The sequence below is a fragment of the Salvelinus sp. IW2-2015 genome, unplaced genomic scaffold (assembly GCF_002910315.2).
Source record: "Salvelinus sp. IW2-2015 unplaced genomic scaffold, ASM291031v2 Un_scaffold1835, whole genome shotgun sequence".
In the NCBI taxonomy this organism is placed as follows: domain Eukaryota; kingdom Metazoa; phylum Chordata; class Actinopteri; order Salmoniformes; family Salmonidae; genus Salvelinus; species Salvelinus sp. IW2-2015.
Window position 1 is genome coordinate 146,626 of NW_019943205.1, and position 19,320 is coordinate 165,945.

At 43.5% G+C, this 19,320-nt stretch overlaps 1 long non-coding RNA gene across 1 annotated transcript; it reads left to right on the forward strand.

The window, feature by feature from the left end:
* The first annotated feature begins 1,417 nt into the window (after window positions 1–1,417).
* On the forward strand, window positions 1,418–18,396 carry LOC112072151 (uncharacterized). The gene is made up of 3 exons (XR_002894264.2): window positions 1,418–1,522; window positions 1,873–1,958; window positions 18,241–18,396. It is a non-coding gene; the product is annotated as an uncharacterized lncRNA (long non-coding RNA).
* The last annotated feature ends 924 nt before the right edge of the window (window positions 18,397–19,320 follow it).

Genomic DNA, 19,320 nt, shown 5'->3' on the forward strand with positions numbered 1-19,320 from the left:
AAGCACATGACATCCCGCTTGGAGTTTGCATTAAGGAACTTAAAGGTATCTCAGACCATGAGAAGCAAAGTTCTCTGATCTGATGAATCCAAGATTGAACTCTGAACTCTGTGAATACCAAGCGTCACGTCTGGAGGAAACCTGGCACCATCCCTACGGTGAAGCATGGTGGTGGCAGCATCATGCCATGGGGATTTTTTTCAGGGGCAGGGACTTGGAGACTAGTCAGGACTGAGGGAAAGATTAACTTAGCAAAGTACAGAGAGATTCTTGATGAGAACCTGCTCAAGAGCACTCAGGACCTCACACTAGGGCGAAGGTTCTGCATTATTACTGCATTGTCGGAACTAGAAGCACAAGCATTTCGCTACACTCGCATTAACATCTGCTAACCATGTGTATGTGACTAATAAAATTTGATTTGATTTGAGGTTCACCTTCCAAAAGGGCAACAAGCTTAAGCACACAGCCAAGACAATGCAGGAGTGGCTTTGGGACAAGTCTCTGAATGTCCTTGAGTGGYTCAGCCAGAGCCCAGACTTGAACCTGATCGAACATCTCTGGAGAGACCTGAAAATAGCTGTGCAGTGACGCTCCCCAACCAACCTGACAGAGCTTGAGATGATCTGCAGAGAAGAATGGGAGAAACTCCCCAAATACAGGTGTGCCAAGCTTGAGGCGTCCTACCCAAGAAGTCTCAAGGCTGTAATCTCCGCCAAAGGTTCTTCAACAAAGTACTGAGTAAAGGGTCTGAATACTTATGTAAATGTAATATTTCATTTTTTCAAATGTAATTCATTTTAGAATAAGGCTGTGACATAACAAAATGTGGAAAATGTCTAAGGGTTTTGAATACTTTCCGAATGCACTGTATACCCATTGATTCTTGAAGAATATAACATATAAATGCCTCATGAGCGTACTTCCACTGTCGTACTCAATCAGAACACAAAATATAAGCTTGTTTTACTCACAAAGTAAATGTTAACAAACAATGTATAGCTTCAGAACATGGTTAAAACACAAATGTTGATTTCATGGATGGGATCCTGCTCTGTTTATTTCAGACTGGTCACATTTCTCCAGCCCCATCCCTAAATGTTTTACCGAAACACTGGCGGGGAAATGTGTGAGGGAATGCTTCTTATAATCATCTACTCTTTCTGCATTCTGATGTCACACAGATGTCTGGAGCTTTAACTAATCAAATGACATGTCCTTTCTTGTAATTCACCAGGAAGTATTGTTACAGGGTTTCCGCGTTGTTTTGCCAGTTTGTTGAGAAACTTTGCATAAAAATGTTGTTTGGGCAACATGAACGATGAAGTGATGGGAGTGCTTATGTCAACCCAATTACTTCCTCTCCTTAAATGCTCCCATCATCTACACTCCCAAGGTAGTTGTTATTTGGCTGCGAGGCAGATAGTTCTACATCTGGAAATTAGTCAATTCATTATCATTCTATTGTGGAAAGAAAGTAACAGGACTCCTCTTCGCGGTGAACATAGTTCTATTTCCAAAGGTGAGTGATGGATGTTATGATATCTGTTCTTTGTTTGAACATTATCAGTCTCTTCTCACGCACCTGAATGCATGAGAGTTGGTCTGCTCTTTGGTTTGACCATAGGCAGTCAAGTATATGAACACTTCTGACTATTGCATGTGTTGATTTATTTTACACTTTCAAATCACCTAGATTGTTAAATTAACCAACATGGATAACTATTTTGTTAAACTATGTTTAAAATACAATATTGGCTGGTTATTTCATTGATCAAATTCCACAAATCTTCACTTTAATTGTCTGATCCTGTAATATTTTATTTGATAATTTGCTTCCAACTCTTCAATTTGTTCTCTACTCATTTGTAGGTATTTCCAGGTAGCGGTAGCATTAAAAGGTGACATGTATTGGAAGATTTTGACAGCAGTTCTCTGCTTCTATGCAGTTGTCCCTGGTAAGTTTCTCCTGTTATTTACTCCTCTCTTGAGGAGCCATGTAATGCGTCTCCTCTGTCTCCTGGGTGACGGCAATGACGTCAAAACAAGTTGATGGTGTTGAAAGTTACTGTTTCATCAATATTGTTATTGCCAAACCCTATCAATGTCAATTAAATAGTTGTTACTGGTGAATTACTGTATATTTTTTAGCAATTTTGTTTAAAATACAAACTGAAATATCACAGGCCTGTTGGAAGGTGAACCATCGCCCCACTCTGAGGTCCTGAGAGCTCTAGAGTAGGTTTTCAACATGTATCTCTATGTACTTTGCTCCCTTCATCTTTCCCTCGATCCTGATTAGTCTCCCAGTCCCTGCCACTGAAAAACATCCCCACAACAAGATGCTGCCACCACCATAATTCACCGTAGGGATGGTGCCAGGTTTCCTCCAGACGTGACGCTTGGCATTCAGGCCACAGAGTTCAATCTTGGTTTTAACAGACTAGATAATCTTGTTTCTCATGGTCTGAGAGTCTTTAAGGTGCCTTGTGGCATACTCCAAGCGGGCTGTTAGGTGCCTTTTCCTGATTAGTGGCTTCCGTCTGGCCACTGTACTATAAATGCCTGAAAGGYGGAGTGCTGCAGAGATGGTTGTCCCTCTGGAAGGTTCTCCCATCTCCACAGAGGAACTCTGGAGCTTTCTCAGAGCTAACATTGGGTTTTTGGTCACCTCCCTGACCAAGGCCCTTCCCTTCTTCTTTTCTATAGGATTGAGGTCAGGGCTTTGTGATTACCACTCCAATACAGTCATGGTCAAAAGTTTTGAGAATGACACAAATATACATTTTCACAAAGTTTGCTGATTCAGCGTCTTTAGATATTTTTGTCAGATGTTACTATGGAATACTGAAGTATAATTACAAGCATTTCATAAGTGTCAAAGGTTTTTATTGACAATTACATAATGTTGATGCAAAGAGTCAATATTTACAGTGTTGGCCCTTCTTTTTGAGGATTGACCACAAGTTCTCAATGGGATTAAGGTCTGGGGAGTTTCCTGGCCATGGACCCAAAATATCAATGTTTTTTTTCCCCGAGCCCCTTACTTATCACTTTTACCTTATGGCAAGGTGCTCCATCATGTTGGCAAAGGCATTGTTCATCACCAAACTGCTCCTGCATGGTTGGTAGAAGTTGCTCTCGGAGGATGTGTTGGTACCATTCTTTATTCATGGCTGTGTTCTTAGGCAAAATTGTGAGTGAGCCCACTCCCTTGGCTGAGAAGCAACCTCACATTGTCTTCTCCGGACAAGGTATTTTCCAGATATCCCAAACAATCGGAAAGGGGATTCATCAGAGAAAATGACTTTACCCCAGTCCTCAGCAGTCCAATCCCTGTACCTTTTGCAGAATATCAGTCTGTCCCTGATGTTTTTCCTGGAGAGAAGTGGCTTCTTTGCTGCCCTTCTTGACACCAGGACATCCTCCAAAAGTCTTCGTGTGTGCAGATTAGAGGTCGACCGATTATGATTTTTCAATGCCGATACCGATACCGATTATTGGAGGACAAAAAAAGCCGATACCGATTAATCGGCCGATTTATATTATTTATTTTTTTTTTTAAATACACTGCTCAAAGAAATAAAGGGAACACTAAAATAACACATCCTAGATCTGAATGAATGAAATATTCTTATTAAATACTTTTTTCTTTTACAATAGTTGATGTGCTGACAACAAAATCACACAAAAAGTATCAATGGAAATCAAATTTTATCAACCCATGGAGGTCTGGATTTGGAGTCACACTCAAAATTAAGTGGAAAACCACACTACAGGCTGATCCAACTTTGATGTAATGTTCTTAAAAAAAGTCAAAATTAGGCTCAGTAGTGTGTGTGGCTCCACGTGCCTGTATGACCTCCCTACAACGCCTGGGCATGCTCCTGATGAGGTGGCGGATGGTCTCCTGAGGGATCTCCTCCCAGACCTGGACTAAAGCATCCGCCAACTCCTGGAGTCTGTGGTGCAACGTGGCGTTGGTGATGGAGCGAGACATGATGTCCCAGTGTGCTCAATTGGATTCAGGTCTGGGGAACGGGCGGGCCAGTCCATAGCATCAATGCCTTCCTCTTGCAGGAACTGCTGACACATCCAGCCACATGAGGTCTAGCATTGTCTTGCATTAGGAGGAACCCAGGGCCAACCGCACCAGCATATGGTCTCACAAGGGGTCTGAGGATCTCATCTCGGTACCTAATGGCAGTCAGGCTACCTCTGGCGAGCACATGGAGGACTGTACGGCCCCCCAAAGAAATGCCACACCAACCATGACTGACCCACGCCCAAAAAGGTCATGCTGGGGATGTTGCAGGCAGGCAGAAACGTTCTCCACGGTGTCTCCAGACTCTGTCACATCTGTCACATGTGCTCAGTGTGAACCTGCTTTCATCTGTGAAGAGCACAGAGCGCCCAGTGGCGAATTTGCCAATCTTGGTGTTCTCTGGCAAATGCCAAACGTCCTGCACGGTGTTGAGCTGTAAGCACAACCCCACCTGTGGACGTCGGGCCCTCATACCACCCCCATGGAGTCTGTTTCTCTGACGGTTTGAGCAGACACATGCACATTTGTGCCTGCTGGAGGTCATTTTGCAGGGCTCTGGCAGTGCTCCTCTTGCACAAAGGCGGAGGTAGCGGTCGCTGCTGCTGGTTGTTGCCCTCCTACGGCCTCCTCCACGTTCCCTGATGTACTGGCTGTCTCCTGGTAGCGCATCCATGCTCTGGACACTACGCTGACAGCACAGCAAACCTTCTTGCCACAGCTCGCATTGATGTGCCATCCTGGATGAGCTGCACTACCTGAGCACTTGTGTGGGTTGTAGACTCCGTCTCATGCTACCAGTAGAGTGAAAGCACCGCAGCATTCAAAAGTGACCAAAACATCAGCCAGGAAGCATAGGAACTGAGAAGTGGTCTGTGGTCACACCTGCAGAACCACTCCTTTATTGGGGGTGTCTTGCTAATTGCCTATAATTTCCACCTGTTGTCTATTCCATTTGCACAACAGCATGTGACATTTATTGTCAATCAGTGTTGGTTCCTAAGTGGACAGTTTGATTTCACAGAAGTGTGATTGACTTGGAGTTACATTGTGTTGTTTAAGTGTTCCCTTTATTTTTTGAGCAGTGTATATATATATATATATATATATATTATATATATTATATTATATATATATTATATATATATATATAATATATATATATATAATCTATTACATACACACACACACATTTTTGTATAATGACAATTGCAACAATACTGAATGAACAATGAACACTTTTATTTTAACTTAATATAATACATAAATACACACACGCACACAGCTCTGAAGTGACAATGATACTGAAGAGTCTGCTTAGAGACAAATACTCTCAACTGTTTGAATAAAAATAGAGTTTAAGTTACTGTGATGAATGTTGAAAAACAAAAACTTTATTTCTATATGCAGGAATCCTATTTTAATAATGGGCATGGTAAGAATTGACAACCAAAGTGCGAGTCATAATTCCCATGACACCTAGCAAAATCTGAAAAGCGGTTCCTTCATTTATTCCAGAGGATATTTTTAGATTCACTTAAAATAAGGTCTGTGTTTCGTGTAGGCTTACATCACCGTGCCAATTTTTATAACTGTGTAGATATCCATAGGAAAAGGTAACTCTGATCAATATTGGCTAAATATAAGCGAAGATAAAAAAAATTGTAGAGTGGATTTATGAAAATATGTTGACAAACGTTACCTTATCCTAGTGAGATTTACACGGGTATCAAAACGTCGAGGCGGTTTAAGCCTGCACGAAACACAGACCTTATTTGAAGTAGATCAAGACATTCTCTATGGAAGACATGAACGGTAAAAATAACGAAGGAACCCCTTTCAAATTCAGCCGCAAGTTATTACAGGAATTATAACGCGTCGACTATTTCTCTCTAAACCATATACCTTTGACTAATCAGGAAACTATCACCTCGAAAACAAAACGTTTTCCTTCCGTATTTATCTAACGGGTGGCATCCATGAGTCTAAATATTCTGTTACATTGCACAACCTTCAATGTTGCATAATTACGTAAAGTTCTGGCAAATTAGTTCGCAAAGAGCCAGGCGGACCAAACTGTTGCATATACCCTGACTCTGCGTGCAATGAACGCAAGAGAACTGACACAATTTCACCTGGTTAATATTGCCTGCTAACCTGGATTTCTTTTAGCTAAATATGCAGGTTTAAAAAATAATATACTTGTGTATTGATTTTAAGAAGGCATTGATGTTTATGGTTAAGTACACATTGGAGCAATGACAGTCATTGATTGATTGTTTTTTATAAGATAAGTTTAATGCTAGCTAGCAACTTACCTTAGCTTACTGCATTCGCTAACAGGCTGGCTCTCGTGGAGTGCAATGTAATCAATGCAAGATTGGATCCCCCGAGCTGACAAGGTTAAAAATCTGTCGTTCTGCCTTGCCGTCATTGAAAATAAGAATGTTTTCTTAACTGACTTGCCTAGTTAAATAAAGATTAAATAAAGGTGTAAAAAAAAAATATCGGCAAATCGGCCCCCAAAAATACCGATTTACGATGTTATGAAAACTTGAAATCGGCCCCGATTAATCGGCCATTCCGATTAATCGGTCAACCTCTAGTGCAGATGCACTCACACCTGCATGCTGCTATTCCTGAGCAAGCTTTGTCCTGGTGGTGCCCCGATCCGCAACTTTAGGAGATGGTCCTGGCGCTTGCTGGACTTTCTTGGGCACCCTGAAGCCTTCTTCAAAACAATTGAACCGCTTTCCTTGAAGTTCTTGATGATCCGATAAATGGTTGATTTAGGTGCAATCTTACTGGCAGCAAAATCCTTGCCTGTAAGCCTTTTTGTGCAAAGCAATGATGATGGCACGTGTTTTCCTTGCAGGTAACCATGGTTGACAGAGGAAAGAACAATGATCTCCAAGCACAACCCTCCTTTTTAACTTTCCAGTCTGTTATTCGAACTCAATCAGCATGACAGAGTGATCTCCAGCCTTGTCATCGTCAACACTGACACCTGTGTTTACGAGAGAATCACTGACATGATGTCAGCTGGTCCTTTTGTGGCAGGGCTGAAATGCAGTGGCGATGTTTTTGGGGGATTCAGTTAATTTGCATGGCAAAGAGGGACTTTGCAATTAATTGCAATTCATCTGATCACTCTTAATAACATTCTGGAGTATATGCAAATTGACATTACAAACTGAGGCAGCAGACTTTGTGATAATTAATATTTGTGTCATTCTCAAAACTTTTGGCCACGACTGTACATTGACTTTGTTGTCCTTAAGCCATTTTGCCACAACTTTGGAAGTATGCTTGGGGTCATTGTCTATTTGGAAGACCCATTTGCGACCAAGCTTTAACTTCCTGACTGATCTCTTGAGATGTTGCTTCAATATATCCAAATAATTTTCCAGCCTCATGATGCCATTTATTTTGTGAAGTGCACCAGTCCACCCTGCAGTAGAGCGCCCCCACAACATGATGCTGCCACCCCCGTGCTTCATGGTTGGGATGGTGTTCTTCAGCATGCAAGCCTCCCCCTTTTTCCTCCAAACATAACGATRGTCATTATGGCCAAACAGTTTTATTTTTGTTTCATCAGACCAGAGGATATTTCTCTAAATAGTAGGATCTTTGTCCCCATGTGCAGTTGCAAACCGTAGTCTGGCTTTTTTATGGCAGCTTTGGAGCAGTGGCTTCTTCCTTGCTGAGCGGCCTTTCAGATTATGTCGATATAGGACTTGTTTTACTGTGGATATAGATACTTTTGTACCTGTTTCGTCCAGCATGTTCACAAGGTTCTTTGCTGTTGTTCGTGGATTGATTTGCACATTTCACATCAAAGTACGTTCATCTCTAGGAGACAGAACGCGTCTCCTTTCTGAGCGGTATGATGGCTGCATGGTCCCATGGTGTTTATACTTGCGTACTATTGTTTGTACAGATGAACATTGTACCTTAAGGCATTTGGAAATTGCTCCCATGGATGAACCAGACTTGTGGAGGTCTACAGTTTTTTTCTGAGGTCTTGGCTGATTCCGTTTGATTTTCCCATGATGTCAAGCAAAGAGGCACTGAGTTTGAAGGTAGGCCTTGAAATACATCCACAGGTCCACTTCCAATTGACTTGAGTTGTCTTCCGGCGCCGACAGGGATGGCCGSCTCGCTTCGCGTTCCTAGGAAACTATGCAGTATTTTGTTTTTTTCGTGTTATATCTTACATTGGTACCCCAGGTAATATTAGGTTTTATTACATACAGTCGGGAGGACCTATTGGATATAAGAGCACCGTCAACTCACCATCATTACGACCAGGAATACGACTTTCCCAAAGTGGATCCTCTGTTTTGCCCACCACCCAGGACAATGGATCGGATCCCAGCCGGCGAACCAAAACAACAACGACGCCGTTAAAGGGCCAGACGAAGCGGTCTTCTGGTCAGGCTTCGTAGACGGGCACATCGCGCACCGCTCCCAAGCATACTACTCGCCAATGTCCAGTCTCTTGACAACAAGGTAGACGAAATCCGAGCAAGGGTAGCATTCCAGAGAGACATAAGAGACTGTAACGTTCTTTGCTTCACGGAAACATGGCTCACTCGAGACACGCTATCGGAGTCGGTACGGCCAGCTGGTTTCTTCACGCATCGCGCCAACAGAAACAAGCATCTTTCTGTTAAGAAGAGGGGCGGGGGGGGGGGGGGGTGTATGCCTTATGATAACGAGACGTGGTGTGATCATAACAACATACAGGAACTCAAGTCCTTCTGTTCACCTGACTTAGAATTCCTCACAATCAAATGTCGACCGCATTATCTACCAAGAGAATTATCCTCGATATTAATCACAGCCGCATCTATTCCCCCCCAAGCAGACACATCGATGGCCCTGAACGAACTTCATTTGACTCTATGTAAACTGGAAACCACATATCCTGAGGCTGCATTTATTGTAGCTGGGGATTTTAACAAAGCTAATCTGAAAACAAGACTCCCCAAATTCTATCAGCATATCGACTGTGCTACCAGGGCTGGCAAAACCCTGGATCATTGTTATTCTAACTTCCGCGACGCATATAAGGCCCTCCCCCGCACTCCTTTCGGAAAAGCTGACCACGACTCCATTTTGTTGCTCCTCGCCTACAGACAGAAACTAAAACAGGAAGCTCCGCCTCAGGTCTGGTCAACGCTGGTCCGACCAATCTGATTCCACGCTTCAAGATTGCTTCGATCACGTGGACTGGGATATGTTCCGCATTGCGTCAAACAATAACATTGACGAATACGCTGATTCGGTGAGCAGTTTATTAGCAAGTGCATCGGCGATGTCGTACCCACTGCGACTATTAAAACATTCCCAAACCAGAAACCGTGGATTGATGGCAGCATTCGCGAGAAACTGAAAGCGCGAATCACTGCTTTTAACAGGGCAAGGTGACCGGAAACATGACCGAATACAAACAGTGTAGCTATTCCCTCCGCAAGGCAATCAAACAAGCTAAGCGTCAGTATAGAGACAAAGTAGAGTCGCAATTCAACAACTGTGAGCCCTCTCCTGTACTCCCTGTTCACCCACGACTGCGTGGCCATGCACGCCTCCAACTCAATCATCAAGTTTGCAGACGACACTACAGTGGTAGGCTTGATTACCAACAACGACGAGACGGCCTACAGGGAGGAGGTGAGGGCCCTCGGAGTGTGGTGTCAGGAAAATAACCTCACACTCAATGTCAACAAAACAAAGGAGATGATCGTGGACTTCAGGAAACAGCAGAGGGAGCACCCCCCTATCCACATGGACGGAACAGTAGTGGAGAGGGTAGGAAGTTTTAAGTTCCTCCGCATACACATCACGGACAAACTGAATTGGTCCACCCACACAGACAGCGTGGTGAAGAAGGCGCAGCAGCGAGGCTGAAGAAATTTGGCTTGTCACCAAAAGCACTCACAAACTTTTACAGATGCACAATCGAGAGCATCCTGTCGGGCTGTATCACCGCCTGGTACGGCAACTGCTCCGCCCACAACCGTAAGGCTCTCCAGAGGGTAGTGAGGTCTGCACAACGCATCACCGGGGGCAAACTACCTTTCCTCAAGGACACCTACACCACCCGATGTCACAGGAAGGCAATAAAGATCATCAAGGACATCAACCACCCGAGCCACTGCCTGTTCACCCCGCTATCATCCAAAAGGTGATATGCATCATGATATGCACCTGCATCAAAGCAGAGACTGAAAAACAGCTTCTATCTCAAGGCCATCAGACTGTTAAACAGCCACCACTAACATTGAGTGGTTGCTGCCAACATACTGACTCAACTCCAGCCACTTTAATAAAGTAAAAATGTATGTAAAAAATGTATCACTAGCCACTTTAAACAATGCACTTCATATAATGTTTACATACCCTACATTACTCAGCTCATATGTATATACTGTACTCGATACCATCTACTGCATCGTGCCTATGCCGTTCTGTACCATCACTCATTCATATATTTTTATGTACATATTCTTCATTCCTTTACATTGTGTGTATAAGGTAGTTGTTGTGAAATTGTTAGGTTAGATTACTCGTTGGTTATTACTGCATTGTCGGAACTAGAAGCACAAGCATTTCGCTACACTCGCATTAACATCTGCTAACCATGTGTATGTGACAAATACAATTTGATTTGATTTGATTTGACTCAAATAATGTCAGTTAGCCTATCAGAAGCTTCTAAAGCCATTAAATAATTTTCTGGTATTTTCCAAGCTGATTAAAGGCACAGTCAACTTTGTGCATGTAAATTTCTCACCCACTAGAATTGTGATACTTTGAATTGTAAGTGAAATAATCAGTCTAAACAATTGTTGGAAAAATTACTTGTGTCATGCACAAAGTAGATGTCCTAACCAACTTGCCAAAATTTTAGTTAGTAACAAGAAATTTGTAGAGTGGTTGAAAAATGAGTTTTAATGACTCCAACCTATGTAAACTTCCGACTTCAACTGTAGATACAATGGTTGTAAAGATGGCCGTAATAAAGACATTCTCTGCTTTTTTTACACCACACTCTAAAAAGGAAGTTCTGCAGGCTCTAGTTCTGCTTTTAATTGTAATCAGAGGGCTGGTATAAATACTATGCATGCCAGTCTCTCTAGGCTAAGAGTTGAGGAGACTGACTGCATCACTTCTTCTTTTTATAAGAAACATTCATATGTTGAAAATCCCAAATTGTTTGCATAGTCAACTTACACACAGCTCTGGCACATACACTTATCCCACCAGACATGCCACCAGGGGTCTTTTCATAGTCCCCAAATCCAGAACAAATTCAAGAAAACGTGCAGTATTATATAGAGCCCTTATTGCATGGAACTTCCTTCCATCTTAAATTGCTCAAATAAACATCAAAAATCAGATAAAGCAACACCTCGTGGCACAACGCCGCTCCCCTATTTGTCCTAGATAGTTTGTGTGTATGCATTGATATGTAGGCTACGTGTGCCTTAATTTTTTAAGGCACACGTTCTGTCCTTGAGCTGTTCTTGTCTAGTGATGTTCTGCATTATGTCATTCTGTATTATGTTTCGTGTTTTGTGTGCACCCCAGGAAGAGTAGCTGCTACTTTTGCAACAGCTAAAGGGGATCCTAATAAAATTCCAAATACCAAATACCCGGACAGACAGGCAGTTTCAAGTTTCAAGTTCATCTCAAAATATTTGACTGATATCCTCTTCAGAATTTATTCTAACAAGGCAGTTTGTTTATTGCGTCCAATGGAGGTAAAACAAAAATGCTTTTGGGCTGATTGACTTAAAATGTCATATGCTGGTAATTTGGGAAGGTTCAACCTTTTTAACCCCTCAAAACTGTTCCTATGACCCCCAATTAAGTCGCTTCCTATAATCACAGGAAGCTGATATTGAATGTATGACTTCCTGGGGACACCTTTTAAAAATGTACAGAATATCAGTCTTTGTCTGTAGAACAGTCAATTCTTAAAGTAATGGAAGACAGTGTTTTTGTGTAACCTCAGGGAGAGAATGAAGGACCATGTCAAGGATACATTAAGTCACCTCCTATTTCCACAGAAGTTGAATCTTAACACAGACATCCCTATACAGTCACAATGGATTTTGTGAAAAGACAGTTAGCTAGCTCAATCGAGTCCACAGGGCGTCATGGGCATGTAAGGGCTGTAGGTAATGCTTTTCTATGGAAGAAAGGCCTTGTTTTCACTGTAAAGAGTTAATTTCACATTGTCAGCTGTAATTTTGCGTTCATCGAGAGCTTCCGCTGAACGATCCCAAATGTGAATTGTCTTTCTAGTCTCAACCATTTTGCAGATTTCACTCACAGCCCTAGCCTGTAATGCCCGGGGTGTAGTGGATGAAAGGAGTCAAACGCAGGAGACAGAGAGTTCAGAGTAGCGTTCCAAATTTAATTCCCCCACACGGGTGAAAACACGATGCTACTCTAAAACAAATGCTTCACCACAAACAAAGTGAGAAACACGACAATCACAAACCAACGTACACGTACCCTGACACACAAGAATGTACAGACTGTACACACAACAATCCCGCACACCCAGCAGGCCGGGCTGCTGGGTAATAAAGCCCCACAAATCACCCTAACCACAAACAGGTGTCACTACTCAACAAAAAGGGAGGGGGAGGAAAAGTCAGTAGCAGCTAGTAGGCCGGTGACGACGACCRCCGAGCGCCACCCGAACAGGAAGGGGTGCCACCTTCGTTGGGAGTCGTTACATAGCCCTAACCACTGGCAGACCGGACACTCCCGCATCCCCTGCAAGGTGGGGCCCATGCGCCCGTCATCCATGTCTATTTTCTTTTATAAATATATATTTTTTTGTTTTATATAGCTTTTTTCACTCCAGATACAAATGTATACATACGAAAAACAACTTACATAAGCACACAAACAATGACTACATTTCACCTGCCCAGACCCGCATGCTAACACCGCTATCCCTAGTACCTGCATTATTGTTTGCCACATGGCCTTAAGTTGCACCGATTTGTTTTTCTCGGTCGACGATGCTTTTTCAATATTTTAATACTAATCATTTGATTTTCCATTGTGCTAATGGTGGCGGATTGATTGATTTCCAAGTTTGTAGTCTACGTTTTCTTGAAATGAGTGATGAGAAGAGAATCGTCCAGCCCATTGGGTATCTCATTACATCCCCATATGCCATGTCTTGAAATATGCAGACAAACAGATTAAAAGTAAGTTTACAATGTAATACTTCTGATAGCCAACTTTCTAGCTCCGCCCATCATTTTTGGACTTCATAGCATCCCCAGAAAGCTGAGATATTGAGTAATTATTAGTTTTACACTTAAGACATAACTCTGCCGTTCTGCTTTAAATCATTTTGACAGTAACCCTACAAAAAGTCATTAATAAACCTTTTTAAGTTACACGTAGGAAGTTAAGTGTTTTTCAATAATCTACATGGGTAGTAGGTGCATCAGAGACAATAGGCCTATCATTGTCATGCATCTATTTGGCCTCTTGCTCAGCCCCGGCCTCCTCACTTAATTGGCTACCAAGTAAAAAAAATAGTAAATTGGATCAGCAGGTCGGATTCGGATACGGAGAGTGAGATGGATAAACAAAAGGCAAGACCAAGTGGTGCTCAAAAATGCCAAGAAAAAGCATTTTCTGATTAAGCTCGTACCAAACTATCGAAGATTATTCAGACCAGTCAGCGAAGCCACCTCGTCCTCGACTGATGCAACACCATTGCATGTGGAAGAAGCTAGAACTTCTGCAGCAGCTTTCGCTAGCAGCCCCCCAATCCCGACAGATACCTCATTGCCAGCAATGACAGCAATGACAGTGGCCTTGCTCCTCTTCCTCTCCCCGAGAATAGTCACAGTTCATCTAGTGAGAGCGCTGGTTCTCCTTCTCCTCCTCCTCCTCTCCCAGAAAACCAAGCTGATGACCAGAGACCCTGCGGCGCTAATGAGTCCTTCTCTGAACACTGGTAGGCCTGCTACAAGTGAGTTACGTACTGACAAAGTCAATTTCCCTGTTGATGTAAATTATGACAACATCAAATCAGTGTCAATATAAAAAGTCCTGGTGGCCATTTGATTAATTGTTCAGCAGTCTTATGGATTGGGGCTAGTAGCTGTTAAGGAGCCTTTTGGTCCTAGACTTGGCACTCCGGTACCTCTTGCAATGCGGTAGCAAAGAGAACAGTCTATGACTTGGGTTACTGGAGTCTTTGACATTTTTTTGGTCTTTCCTCTGACATCGCCTAGAATATAGGTCCTGGATGGCAGGAATCATAGCCCCAGTGATGTACTGGGTCGTACGCACTACACTCTGTAGCACCTTACGGTCAGATGCCGAGCAGTTGCCGTACCAGGTGATGATGCAACCGGTCAGGATGCTCTCGATGGTGCAGCTGTAGAACTTCTTGAGGATCTGGGGACCCATGCCAAATCTTTTCAGTCTCCTGAGGGGGAAAAGGCATTGTCGCACCCTCTTCACGACTGTCTTGGTAAGTTTGGACCACAATAGTTTGTTGGCGATGTGGACACCAAAGAACTTGAAACTATTGACCCGCTCCACTACAGCCCTGTCTATGTTAATGGGGGCCTGTTCGGCACGCCTTTTCCTGTAGTCCACAATCAGCACCTTTGTCTTGCTCACATTGAGGGAGAGGTTGTTGTCCTGGCACCACACTGCCAGGCCTCTGACCTCCTCCCTATAGGCTGTCTCATCATTGTCGGTGATCAGGCCTACAACTGATGTGTCGTCAGCAAACTTGATGGTGTTGGAGTCATATTTGGCCATGCAGTCAAGGGTGAACAGCGATTACAGGAGGGACTAAGCACGTACCCCTGAGGGTCCCCAGTGATGGGGATCAGCGTGGCAGACATGTTGTTGCCTACCCTTACCACCTGAGTGTGGCCCGTCAGGAATTCCAGGATCCAGTTGCAGAGGGAGGTGTTAAGTCGCAGGGTCCTTAGCTTAGTGATGAGCTTTGTGGGCATAATGGTGTTGAACGCTGAGCTGTAGTCAATGAACAGCGTTCTCAAATAGGTGTTCCTTTTGTCCATGTGGGAAAGGGCAGTCCTGCCACATCCGACGAGCGTCAGAGCCGTTGTAGTAGGTTTCGATCTTAATCCTGTATTGACACTTTGCCTGTTTCATGTTTCGTTCATGTGCTGTGATTTCTTATCAGTGTCCGGATTAGTGTTCCACTCCTTGAAAGCGGCAGCTCTAACCTTTAGCTCAATGCGGATGTTGCCTGTAATCCATGGCTTCCGTTTGGGATATGTATGTACGGTCACTGTGGGGATAATGTCGTCGTCATCGGCTTCATCAATGAGGTGGTATACTCCTAAATGCCATTGGATGAATACCGGAACATATTCCAGTCTGTGCTAGCAAAACAGTCCTGCAGAGTATCATCCACGTCATCTGACCACTTCCATGTTGAGTGAGTCACTATTACTTCCTGCTTTAGTTTTTGCTTGTAAGCATGAATCAGGAGGATAGAATTACGGTCAGATTTGCCAAATGGAGGGCGAGGGAGAGCTTTGTATGCATCTCCGTGTGTGGAGTAAAGGTGGTCTATAGTTTATTTTCCTCTGGTTGTACATGTGACATGCTGGTAGAAATTTGGTTAAACTGATTTTAGAATTTTCTTGTTTGCTTATGGCCTTATACAGCTCGTTGTGTGCGGTCTTAGTGCCAGCATCTGTTTGTGGTGGTAAGTAGACGTCTACGAATAATATAGATGAGAACTCTCTTGGTAGGTAGTGTTGTTTACAGCTCTACCTCAGGCGAGCAATACCTCCGATGATTGCACGTTGGCCAATAGAACGGATGGAAGTGGTGGTTTACTCACTCGTCACGTAAAAGACGGGGATTTGGGCCCGTTCCCGAAAAAGCAGTATATCCTTCGCATCGGACTCGTTCAAGAAATAATCTGTCCAGTTTGTGGTGAGTAATCGCTGTTCTGATGTCCAGAAGCTTTTTTTCAGTCATAAGCGACAGTAGCAGCAACATTATGTACACAATAAGTAAASAAATAAGTTAAAAACAACGTGAAAAAAATTACAAAATAGCACAGTTGGTTAGGAGCACGTAATATGGCAGCATTATATCATACATACAGGTGTGTATAAACCAAAGGGACCATTTCCTAGAGACAAAAATGGCAGGTGCTTTTCAAATTGGTTCGACAATGATTCTTGTATGATTCCCCGTAGATGGTTGTGTTATTCACCAAAAATGAACGGGGTATACGATGAGCCATGTTGGCTCTTTGGCGACAGAATGTGTTGGTCACACCAATTGGCATGGACGGTGGTAATTAATTACTGGTCTTAATTAACTCTCAAAAAGATCAAAGATCATGAACACAGTGTTTCTCATTAGGCTGCATGCTGTTAGGTTCTTATTTTTCAGAGTAAATAACTCACTGACACTAGAGAAGTTTAACCAAGTTTAATTCTTCCCAAAGGGTCGACCCAGCTGTATTCAGACAATAAAACATTTCTCACCATCACAAGTATACATACCCCACTTTAGACACCCCTCTTTCTCTCCAGTCCTTACATCTTATGGTTCGACAGGAAGAGGGTAACAGGATAATATAACCATTATTTTTCCCTTCAGGGGATCTGACCTGACCTCTTGACCTCCTGACCTCAACCTCTCCTTTGCCTAATCCACAGATGATCACCTATTGCACTCCCGTGACTCTCTCCCGTCCACCCAGCACATTCCACAGCCACTCTGTCTTTCTACAGATCTCACTCCTTTATATACTATGCATCTGATCTATCATGTCTTTATCTCAATGTTCAAAGTCTAGCCCGAATCCAACAATGCGTAGCTTATGACATCTGGAAAAATGGACAAACTGTTAGCCTCCGATCTTGAAAAACAGGTAAACTTTTAGACTGAGGTCCAGACGAGCTTAACAGACGTAACTCTGACACTGGCATCATGTAACGCCACCTTTAGGGGTCACCGCAATGAAGGTTCATGTCATGCAGGCTCAGGTAACCTACCCAGGACAGTTGTATATTMAAAAAAATTTAATGGTTGTTGATTAATTTGCAACGTTTCAATTTCCAACTTTAATTACTGAACAAGTAATTACATTATAGCCGCCAGCCAGCAGTGTAAATGGCAGCATTGTGACATAGCTTTGTATATAGCTTCGTGAAATGTTAGGCTTAACATGAGAAAATGACAACCAAATAGGCCTCCCATTAAACGTTTATCCGTTAGCCAAAGCAAAGCTATAGGTTCACAGCGATTGGTAGCCTATACTTCGACCTTGCGGGGGTTCTGAGAAACTGCAATACACCAGTGACCCTAACCCAAAATTACTGTAGGTCAGGTTTCAAGTGAGGCATACCTTTCTGCCAAGTATAGGGGTTTGGGCAGAGTTCATTAATTGTTAATTGGATTGGAGTTACAGTATGTCTAGGGCTCAACCCTAACCCTAACGCTAGCTTGATGTCCACATCTTGGCTCAACCCTAACCACGAGCAAGTCATTGTCAAGTTTGCTACCCCACCCACCCTGTCCGTTTGTTGCGCCTGTTGATCTGCCCTGTAAGGAGCTCACGTGTGCACATTTTTCACAGTCTACCCTGTACAGAGATTGCTGCATTGTATCTAAACATGCATGACTTGAGAGATGTGATCACCGGCTGAGTGTGTGTAGCTAGCGACCTAGTTTAAATATCAACAGTACTGCCACAGCAGCATAACATTTGATCAGTCTTGGTAACACTTGATTTAGCCTACATCATCAATATTCGGTCTGGTTGGCTGATACCTGTAGCAGAGAGAGACAGAAAGAAGTAGAGAGGTAAATCATAATCAGTAAAAGAAATGGAGCTAGCTAACTTGCAGATTTACATCAATCATCAACATCTATGATAAGCTGATATCCCACCCACTTTTCCCGATGTAAATCATGGCTTTAGGGGGCACTGTAACTAGCTTGTTTAAAATGTGTGATGATGGGGGTGTGTTGTTTCAGAAATAAATAGGCCTATGCTACAGAGGAATTTGATAAATTATGAATTTTGAGATACTACAAATTATGAACGTTTTCTTTTTTCTGCTAGTCTGTAATCTACAGAGAAAATAAATTAACATTTAATACAGATTCATTATATAAATGTATTCCTTCTTTCTCAGTCCGAGTGTCTCCAACAACAGCAGCTCCCATCACAACTATAGATGCCCTTTCAACAAGCACAGCTGCCAACACTACAACCACAGCTGCCCCCACAACAACCACAACTGTCAACGCTACAACCACAGCTGCCCCCACAACAACCACAGCTGCCCCCACAACAAAACCACAAGCTGTTCAAACACTTACAACCACAGCTTGCCCCCACAACAACCACAGCTGCCACACTACAAGCCACACTCCCACAATCAACCACAGCTGCCAACCACTACAACCACAGCGCCCCCACAACAACCACAACTCAATCGCCAACACTACAAACCAACAGCTGCCCCACAACAACCACAGCTGTCAAACTACAACCACCAGCTGCCCCCACAAACAACCACAGCTGCCAACACTACAACACAGATGCCCCCAGCAACAACCCAACAGCTGCCAACACTACAGACCACAGCTGCCAACACTACAACCACAGGCTGCCCAAGACCACTACAACCACAGCTGAACCGCCCACAACAACCACAGCTGTCAAGACTACACACCACAGCGCCCCCCACAACAACCACAGCTGCCAACACCGACAACCACAAGATTGGCCCCACAACAACCACAGCTGCCCAACACTCACAAACCACAGCTGCTCCAACGCCAACTACTACAACCACAGCTGCCAACACTACAACGACCAACAGCTCCAACACTACAACCACAGCTGCCCCTCACAACAAACCACAGCTTTCAAGACTACAACCACAGCTGCCTCCCACCAACAACCACAGCTGCCAACACTACAACCACAGATGCCCCCACAACAACCACAGCTGCCAACACTACAACCCAAGCTTCCAACACTACAACACCAGCTGCCAACACTACAACCACAGCTGCCAACACTACAAACCACAGCTGACAACACCACACCATAGCTGACAACACCACAAAAACAGCTGTCCAACAACAACCAGCAGCTGCCAACACTACAACCACAGCTGACCCCACAACAACCCGACAGCTGCCCCCACAAACAACAACCACAGCTGCCCGCCACAACAACCACAGCTGCCAACACTACAACCACA